Here is an 11,086-nt window from a genome sequence, read left to right on the forward strand (position 1 = left end):
TTTAGAGGCAGCTATCTGGGCTGCCAAGTCTGTTGAAAACATGATAAAAGGGAGAACCACGAACAAGGTTGAGGTTGGTGAGAAGAGGAAGTTTGAGGGAACATCTGGTTCCGGTAAGAAAAGCAAATTTTCGAAATCTGATTCGAAAATGTTTGGTGGGGGAAAAGGAGGCGAAGCAAAGTGGTGTGAAAAGTGTAAGAAAAAGCACTTTGGGAAATGTAGCAAGGATGTAACTTGCTACAAGCGTGGAAAGGTTGGACATTTTGCCAACGAATGTCCGAACAACAAAAGGATGTGTTTTGGTTGTAATGAAGAGGGGCACATTTTGAAAGACTGTCCGAAGAAGAAGGAGGCAGCTAAGCCCAACATTCCACCAAAGCCGAAGGCGAGAGCATTCCAGATGACACTGGAAGCTGCTAAGGATGAAGCTGATGTCGCTTCAGGTACCTTTCTCGTTAACAATTTGCCTGCCCAAATTTTATTTGATTCTGGAGCCAACTACTCCTTTATATCGCATGAATTTGGTAGAAAACTAGCTTTGCCTGTTGATAGACTAGATAATGCTTTATTAGTCGAAGTTGCTAGTGGCAAGTTTGTACCTGTTAGCCATCGTATGAAAAACATCTTAATCGACTTGAATGAGAATAAGTTCCGCGAGGAATTATTGCCTATCGAACTTAATGGTTTCGACATCGTGTTGGGAATGGATTGGCTCAGCGCCAATGATGTCGAAATTTTATGCAAGAAGAAGATAGTTAAAGTAAACCCGCCTGGAAAAGATTCATTTATGGTGTATGGGGACAAACGTCGAGTGAACGCTGGAATCATTTCCCTAATGAAAGCTAGAAAGTGTTTGACCAAGGGATGTACATCATATTTAGCATTCGTGATTGATGCTAAGAAGGAAAAGAAGGTGATGCAGAGTATTCCTGTGGTGTGTGATTATCCGGAAGTATTTCCCGAAGATCTTCATGGATTACCACCTGATAGACAAGTAGAGTTCCGAATAGACTTGTTACCAGGAACAACGCCAATAGCAAAAGCACCTTATCGATTAGCACCGACGGAGATGAAGGAGCTGATGATGCAACTTCAGGAGTTATTGGACAAAGGTTTCATTAGACCTAGTTCATCGCCCTGGGGAGCTCCGGTGTTATTCGTGAAGAAGAAAGATGGAAGTATGAGAATGTGCATCGATTACAGAGAGCTGAATAAGGCAACAATAAAGAATAGATATCCGTTGCCAAGGATTGATGACCTATTTGATCAATTTCAAGGTTCGAGCTATTTCTCGAAGATCGATCTAAGGTCAGGATATCATCAGCTGAAAGTAAGAGAGCAGGATATAGAGAAGACTGCGTTCAAAACTACATATGGACACTACGAGTTCTTGGTTATGTCGTTTGGACTAACCAATGCTCCGGCAACATTCACGGATTTAATGAACAGAGTTTGTAATCCGTTCCTTGATAAATCTGTGATAGTGTTCATAGACGACATTCTGATTTACTCGAAAAGCCAGGAGGAGCATGGCAGACACTTGCGAGAAGTGTTATAAGTCTTGAAGAAGGAGAAGCTGTATGCTAAGTTCTCCAAATGTGATTTTTGGATTCGTGAAGTCCAATTCTTGGGTCACGTGGTCAACCAAGAAGGGATAATGGTTGATCCAGCAAAGATTGAAGCTGTAATAAAGTGGGAACAACCGAAAAGTCCCACGGAGATCCGAAGCTTTTTAGGATTAGCCGGATATTACCGAAGGTTTATCCAAGGCTTTTCTTCGATTGCTACTCCATTGACAGCTTTGACCCATAAAGGAGCTACTTATGCTTGGAGTGAGAATCATAAAGAAGCATTCGAGAAGCTAAAGAAGAAACTATGTGAGGCACCGATACTTTCTCTACCCGATGGATTTGAAGACTTTGTTGTTTATAGCGATGCGTCTGGGGTTGGATTGGGTTGTGTTTTAACCCAAAGAGAAAAGGTGATAGCATATGCGTCTCGACAAATGAAAGAGCATGAAAAGAACTACCCGACTCATGATTTGGAGTTGGCAGCGGTAGTTTTCGCTCTGAAAATATGGAGGCATTACCTCTATGGCACAAAGTGCAAACTTTTCACTGATCATAAGAGTCTCCAATATCTCTTTAATCAGAAGGAATTGAATATGAGGCAACGACGCTGGCTAGAATTACTCAAGGACTACGACTGTGAGATACTTTACCATCCCGGTAAAGCTAATGTTGTTGCTGATGCTTTCAGTCGGAAAGTCAATCTTGAAAGGAAAAGGCCTAGAGCGTTGAGAATTGAAGTTGTCTCGACCATTGTGGAAAGTATAAAGAAAGCTAAAGAGGAAGCTTCTGAAAAGAATGACCGAAAGGAGGAACGTTTGGGCAAAACGTTGGTGTTTGGTACAAACGGTCATGGACTGAAGGTATTCCAAGATCGTATTTGGGTACCTAAGTCAGGAGGAATTAGAGATCTTCTGATGGAAGAAGCTCACAAGACCATGTATTCGATTCATCCCGGTAGCACTAAAATGTATAGGGACCTGAAACCCTTCTACTGGTGGCCGACGATGAAGCTTGATGTTGCAAAGTATGCGGCCAAGTGTGTGACTTGTGCGAGAGTCAAGACACAACATCAGAAACCGTATGGGAGTTTAGAACCTTTACCTGTGCCTATGGGTAAGTGGGAAGACATTGCTATGGATTTTGTCACTAAACTACCCAGAACAAAGAATGGTCACGACATGATTTGGGTGGTCGTTGATCGATTCACTAAGAGTGCGCATTTCATAGCAGCCAGGGAGAAATGGTCTATGGAAAAGCTTGCGAATTCTTATGTGAAGCAAATTGTGAGACTTCACGGTGTTGCGCTAACAATTATGTCGGATCGTGATAGTCGTTTCACCTCAAGGTTTTGGAAATGTCTACAAGAGGAAATGGGTACCAAGTTATGCTTAAGTACAGCTTACCATCCGCAAAATGATGGTCAGAGTGAAAGAACGATACAAACACTTAAGGATATGCTGAGAGCATGTACCTTGGAATTCCTAGGTAATTGGGATGAACATTTACCGTTGGTAGAATTTTCCTATAACAATAGTTTTCACTCAAGCATTAAGATGGCACCTTACCAAGCTTTGTATGGACAAAAGTGTCGTACGCCGTCTTGTTGGCTTGAGGCTGGGGAAAAGCAGTTTATGGGACCGGAGATGGTTCATCAAACTGCTGAAAAGTTGAAAATAATTAGGGAAAGAATGTTAGCAGCTCAGGATCGTCAAAAGAGTTATGCTGACAAAAAGCGAAGACCGATGACTTTTGAAGTTGGGGATTCGGTTTTGCTTAAAGTCTCACCGTGGAAGGGACTTATATGATTTGGTAAAAGGGGAAAGTTGAGTCCAAGGTTTATTGGACCGTTTAAAGTTCTTCAGAGGATTGGGAATCAAGCTTACAAGCTCGAACTACCAGAAGAACTGAATGGAATTCATAACACTTTTCATGTGTGTTATTTACGGAAGTTCACAGGGGAAGTTCCCGACATGATTCCACTTTCGGAGTTGAGAATTGATGAGAACAAAAGGTTGATTGAAGAACCAGAGGCAATCGTTGACCAAAAGACTAAGAAGTTGCGACGCAAGATGGTCGAGTTAGTGCTTGTCCAATGGAAACACACGAATGGGCCGAATCTCACCTGGGAGACGGAGAGTGACATGAGGAGTCGCTATCCGCATTTGTTTGTTGATGTGTGATTCCGGGGACGGAATCATTCTAAGGTGGAGAGAATTGTAACGCCTGTGTTTCTGGGCTTGCCATTTTTAGCAATATAATGGTCTAGGTTAACCTTTGTAACCCGTTTTGAAATAATAAGATTGTATTATTTGAGTATTATGTGTTTTGTGCTTAATTGCTTAATTATGTGGTTTGATTAATTAAGAATAAAAATAAGTGTCAAAATATAAGTGTAAAAAAAACTTGATATCTTTAGATAATGTTGTAGTAGTTGAAACAAGGTTTCCGAAGATATAAAGAATGCCGAAATCCGAGTTATAACGAGGAAGTTATGACCTGTCGAAGTTTCGCGACAGAACCGGCAACGCTGATTAACGTAAAAAGTGAAATTTTCGTTAGAGCGATACTTAGCCTTAGTGATCTAAACGAGAATCAAAGATCTCGTTGTTAGTATCAAAGCGATAAAAAGCTAGGCGAGAACGGGCGTCAAACGAAGAAGTTATGAATTTATAACGAACTTTTCTGTCCCGGCCTATTAAAAATAAATAATAAAAATAAAGTCAAAATTAGCCGACGGAGTCTAAACAAAAGTTGTAGAGCGTAGTCTCACCTTTCCGTGGATATAAAGAACGTCGAAAACGGAGTTCGTATGAAGAAGATATGAATTTCCGAAGTTTATTAATTAATTTGTATTTATTTTTAAATCAAAATTCGGAAGCATTATCCGAAGGCGAGTCACAGGTCTGATCTGACTTACGCGCCGCGTAAGTGAGTACGCCCCGCGTACTTTGAAAGTGTCGACATCGCAGCAAGTGGCTTCGGATACGTAAGCGATGACGTTTCTCGGACCAGTACGCCCCGCGTACTGGTGTACGCCTCGCGTACGAGAGGCTTTCAGCCTCCTATAAATAGGATGCGAGGGGTCCGGGTTTAATTGCTAATTTACTCTCGTTTTTGTGCCGAAGCTTTGCGTTTTTACCCCCGAAGCCATCCCGAAGCCCCGGTAATATTCCCGAGTCCCGAAGCGAGTCCCGAGATCCCGAAGATCCCGAGAAGTGCGGTTTCCGAGCCGAAGCTCTGCCCGCGAGAAGTTCGATTTTTGTGGAAATCTTCCAGATCTGTTGTGGATTACTACTTCTGCAAGTCGTAGTGCTGTCCGATCATCTTCTGATCAAGTGAGTGTATACTACCTTTCATGAACTCAATAATAATACAAGTATGGTTCGAGGGTATTAAGTTTATTGTCGTTTATACGTGTGAATGCGTTGTTACTTTCTCATAACGTATAACTATGAAGTATTTTATACGAGATACGTGTTATGTGTATATTTTGTTGTTATGTGTGTGAATGTATATTCACTTTCTTCTATCTTACAGATTTGATTATTTCTATACGAAATACGTGTTATGTGTGTGTGCCTCATCTGTTATATGGAAAATGTATTGATCAAGCATGCTATACAGGTTTTGAAAATATGTATAAAAATGTATGTTTTTATCTACTAATATGTTGGGTAGAACATGGGTAGATATTTGATGTGTAATAAACAGATGAGAGGCCTCGTTGTTGTTTTGATCCAGTCATCTAGCGGAATTTAGATGACGACCACGGACTTTTCTAGACAGTCCAATGGAACGCTAGCAGGCTCATAACCTATAGGTGTTAATGAACTTGGGTGTTCATTCGTTGTATTCCATCCCCCTCATGGTTGCCTTATTTGACTTATATTGCTGAGGAAACCCCGCAGCATGTGTTGTCACCCCGATGAAAATATTCTTAGATTAGGTCCCTTGTGTTAGTTATTTTAGGGACGTAAAGTGAGAATAATGGGAATGGGTAACTGGGTTATGGTTGGTTGATAATAATTAATTTAATTATTTATTGTGGGTTGAAAACCCTATATGCTCACCAGACTCCCAAGCCTGACCCACTCAGTTTTATTTGTATTACAGGAAGTGGCGCAAAGGCGTAAGATGGATGAACCATCAAGTTGTTTTGTTTACAAGTCTGTATATGTATATATTTGTTGAATGACTTGTAATGTTATCGTTTATGCTTATTGGTCTATATCGGAACATGACACCCCGAGTTTTGATTATATAATGAAAAATACATTTCTTTTATGAAATGCTTTGGTAAACATTGTTTTATCATGTTTTGTTTTTGGGAACAAATTCCGCAATTCTTTCAAATCAAATGGATTACTCTGAAATCATTTTAAAAGCATAAATGAAAATCGGTCTTTTCTGGCCGAGATTTTGGGGATGTCACAGCCCCAAACTCGTCGAGTAGGGGCGAATCTTGGACGCGGGTGGAAGAGTCTACTCGACGAGTCGGAAGCCCCGAATCAACGAGTAGATCTGTCTGAATGAAACCCTAAATTTTAGGGTTTTCACCCTATATTAAACTGCTTATATGACCTCCACTCCAACCTCCATCACCCTCAGACCCTATTCTCAAAACCCTAATAAGTTTGTGAGTGTTCTTGAGCTTTTTGTGTAATTTTAGTGATTTGAAGCTTGGAGAAGGAAGGAAGGGCTTGGAGATTCAAGTAGAAGGTAGTAGATTCAGATTTTGGTTGCATTTCCAGCTTGTTTGAGGTAAAAAGCTTCAATCTTGGCTTTCCATCACTTAGAGCTTCTTTAGGGCTTGCATATTGTCATTTTGGGACATTTCTAAGTCACTCTCGGGATTTGAGTGCTTAAGAGAGTGATGACTTCAGATCTGGGAACTTTTGAGCTCAGGAAGCTCAAATTTTCCACCTTTATTGAGGTATGGCCCTATCCCATGCATTAGGACTCCTTTATGGCTTAGTTTTGGTGTTCTAGCTTCATAACACCTATGCATGCACGTACAATTTGTAACTTTACGTGTTATATCGACCCTAGGAGGTCAAATCTACACTTTGGATGCAATAAGCCTGAATAAAATTGATTGTATGGACTTGGAATTTAGGGGACTCGGGGCATCGGGTCATGGTTCCCCAACCTTTTTCTGTTTCTGATCAATCTGTTTGAGTCTAGAAAAGGACTCAACTAGATGGACGTGAATATGGACTTGAAGATTAAAGAACTCGATGAGTTCAAGGCAATGTCCCGACCAGTAGGAAGAAGAACTCGGCGAGTTCAAGGAAGAACTCGGCGAATCAAGGGATAAAAATTCTAACTTATATGAAGCAAGACTCAACGAGTTCAAGGATGAGCTCGGTGAGTCATGAGAAAAAGGTCCTGAATCTGTATGAAGGAGAACTCGACGAGTTCTTAAAAGACTCGATGAGTAGGATCGAAGTTCTAGTATTTTATGGATCATGGAACTTGACGAGTTGGTGGACCAACTCGACGAGTTGTGTCAACCAGATGTTAACTTTGACCAAGGTGTTAAGCTTGACTTTGACTTTGACCTAAGTTAACCCTTGAAAGGGTTAAGAGTATGAAATGGTAATTAAGGAAGGTTGTTATGTGTAGGAGTTTGAGAGGAGTTGATCCCAACACCGAGGACAGTTCAGTTACTGCTTGGCATTGAGGTGAGTTACCTTCCAGTAGAAGTGGGTCTAAGGCCACAATGTCGACCCACTAAGTAGGAGTTGTAGTTAGATGATTGTCTTTGTGATAATTATTTGGTATGCCACTATCTGTTACGCTTATGTGCTAGGATGCTATATGTGTTAGTAGTAGGGGCGAAATAGTCCTCGGTTACCGGTTGAAAGATACCGAAGGGGTAGACAGTACCCATACATGCCTAGTTATAAGTTCAAGATATTATTATGTGGTAGTGGTAGGGGTGAAATAGTCCCCGGTTACCGGTTGAAAGATACCAAAGAGGAGGTCAGCTCCCGGTTACCGGTTGAAAGATACTGAAGGGGTGGTCAGCTCTTGGTTGCCGGTTGAAAGATACCGCATGGGAGGTCAGCTCCCAATTACCGGTTGAAAAATACCGAAGGGAAGCCCAACTTCTAGTTATGCATGTCAGATACATGGTTATGGTGTGTGGTATGATTGGGGAACTCACTAAGCTTCATGCTTACAGTTTTCAGTTTTTTTTAGGTACCTCTTCAACGAAGGGGAAGGAGCCGGCATAGTAGCAAAGCATCATACAAACACATGATTTCCACATTATGAGATTCTTAGGATTGTACTCTAACATTGTTACTATTTTTATGATATGATTTTGAGACATGTGATTATGGTTTTATGAAATGATGTGACCCGATGTTGTTTTCTTATAAATGTTTTTCTAAATCGTTATATCAAAAAGAAATTTTTGGTCTTGAAAATTAGGATGTTACACCTTGTGCTCCTATCTTTAGTCTCATACACCAGCTGCTGTTACCTGAACTTGTAAAACATGAAACACACACACACACACATATATATATGTATATATATGTATATGTGAGAAAAATGAATATACCCTTAAGGGTATATAAGCTTAGGTACCCAAACTCACCATACTATGTCATTTTGTATCATATAATACATTCTAATTGTCTAATGTTCTTATAATTTAACTTCTAACATGATTTGCTTCCAAAAATTTTATAAATTACATATTTATCTTCCTCTTACACACACATACACACACACACACACACACATATATATATATATATATATATATATATATGGGTAAAGTGAATATACCTAACAACCTTATATAAGCTTAGGTACCTAACCATATCATATTACATAATTTTGTATCATATTTGCATTGTAATAACCCAAAGTTCTTAAAATTCAACCTCATAACTTGATTGCTTCCAAAATCTTTGGATTTTCACAATTATCTTCCTTCAAATGATGTCTTTCTATCAGAGACCCCCTAGTGGGTTTCATATACTACCGTTACAAATCAAATGGTGTAGGAGGAATATAATGGTGAATGTCTGAAAATCTTGGAAGTAAATCAAGTTAAGAATTGAAGTTTAAGAACCTTAGACGATTGCAATGAAAATATAATGCAAAACAATGTAATATAATGTGGTTAGGTACCTAAGCTTATATAAGGTTGTTAGGTATATTCACTTTACCCTATATATATATATATATATATATATATATATATATATATATATATATATATATATATATTAAAAGTTAGCTTTTTTCCCTTACATAATTTCTTTATATAGATTTCGTTTTTAATTGTATTACTTTTTATTCGATATCCAATGTTTCTAATTTATTTAAACACTATAAACTTTTATGGTTTTAATCGTGGTATTAACTCACAAAGTTTATGTGTATTGCACCAAGCAAGATACACTTTCAAACGTCCTTTTCGTACGTCTACTCCATACATAATTATTTGGATCGAAACCTAATTTGATACTTTTACGATCCACTTGATACAGTATATTCGTCACCTTACTATATGTGGACTGTTGTCATATGAAAATCACAGTCTATATACAAATTGCAGATTTCTACTAGTTTGTTTCTAATTTTAATACACTTTTGGAAAACCCAATATCTTCTAGTTGATCGTTGTAAATGAAAAGTCAAACGTACGAGTCACAATCAAAATTAAAAAGACTAGGTTTAAGTCTTTTTTGTGGTAGGTTTCACACGATATCATACTTTATTTTGAAAAACAAACAATCATAAGAATTGAATTCATCACTCCTCTCTCCATTTACATATATAGATCACAAGTTAGCTTTGTTGGAATGATTCCAACTTGATATAAAGCATTGTAAGTGTTTGATTTAGTGTTGAGTTATCTAATTAGTAAAAAAATAATCTTTTACTATGTTTTTTTTAGATTTACCATATTACAATTTTTGATGTTTAATTTTCACTATATGTTCTTCCCCTAATCTCCTTACATTATATGTCTCCAAATTTGTGTGGTAGGATCTTGGATGTTGTAAACTTGTCATGAACAAACACTTTTTTTTGGAGAGAGTAAATTTGAAGTCTTATCTTTGATACATAATTATTTGGATCGAAACTTAATTTGATACTTTTACGGTCCACTTGATACAGTATATTCGTCACCTTTCTATATGTGGACTGTTGTCATATGAAAATCACAGTCTATATACAAATTGCAGATTTCTACTAGTTTGTTTTTAATTTTAATACACTTTTGGAAAACCCAATATCTTCTAGTTGATCGTTGTAAATGAAAAGTCAAACGTACGAGTCACAATCAAAATTAAAAAGACTAGGTTTAAGTCTTTTTTTTGTGGTAGGTTTCACACGATATCATACTTTATTTTGAAAAACAAACAATCATAAGAATTGAATTCATCACTCGTCTCTCCATTTACATATATCGATCACAAGTTAGCTTTGTTGGAATGATTCCAACTTGATATAAAGCATTGTAAGTGTTTGATTTAGTGTTGAGTTATCTAATTAGTAAAAAAATAATCTTTTACTATGTTTTTTTTAGATTTACCATATTACAATTTTTGATGTTTAATTTTCACTATATGTTCTTCCCCTAATCTCCTTACATTATATGTCTCCAAATTTGTGTGGTAGGATCTTGGATGTTGTAAACTTGTCATGAACAAACACTTTGTTTTGGAGAGAGTAAATTTGAAGTCTTATCTTTTTCTGAATACTAAAAGTTTCATATTTAGAAAACCATTGTGTATGCAAGCTATGTAAAATGCTTTGAATGAAGACTTATTGAAATTTGTGACAAATGATAATATATTTAAACAATATTTTCAGTGTCAACATACTTATTGACGTATGATTATTTACAACATTGGTCCCTCGACGATGCATGTAACATGTCGATGAACCTAAACTTTATGAATTGTTATTTGTATCACGGATTCCAATAGAGAAAAAATAATTATGATTGATACAACAGCTTGTTTAGAGGAATTAATTATAGCTTGGATGCAATAGTATCAGAAATAGAGCTTTGTGTGTTTATTATCTTCCTAACAACTCCTACCTACATTGCGGACAATATATACAAGCTGCAAGCAACACCATAAATTTAAATTTCCATAATTAATAACAATTTGGTAGCATTATTTACAAGAGTAAAGTATATTGCTATTTCTATTGCTATTGTTAGCTCTCCTTTTCTATTGAACATTTGACCACGTGAAAAGCCTCTTGCATTGTAAGCAGTAGGACTATCAATCTGTGTAGTAGTGAATTCAGAAAACAAAACCATTTTCCAAATGTGTAAATGATGATAAATAATTAATTAATAATGTGTACATTAATGAAGTAGCACCTTTATTCTACAAAAAATAGTGATACTTACCACGTATAGTAACCACTCATCAACTCTAAAATCCCTATGAAACCACATCCTCAAAAAAAAGTAAAAGTTATTTTACTTGAAATAGGGGACCAAAAAGATAACAAAAAACTCAAATACG

This window comes from Lactuca saligna, chromosome 7 (assembly GCF_052625555.1).
Source record: "Lactuca saligna cultivar CGN05327 chromosome 7, ASM5262555v1, whole genome shotgun sequence".
NCBI classification, from domain to species: Eukaryota; Viridiplantae; Streptophyta; class Magnoliopsida; order Asterales; family Asteraceae; genus Lactuca; species Lactuca saligna.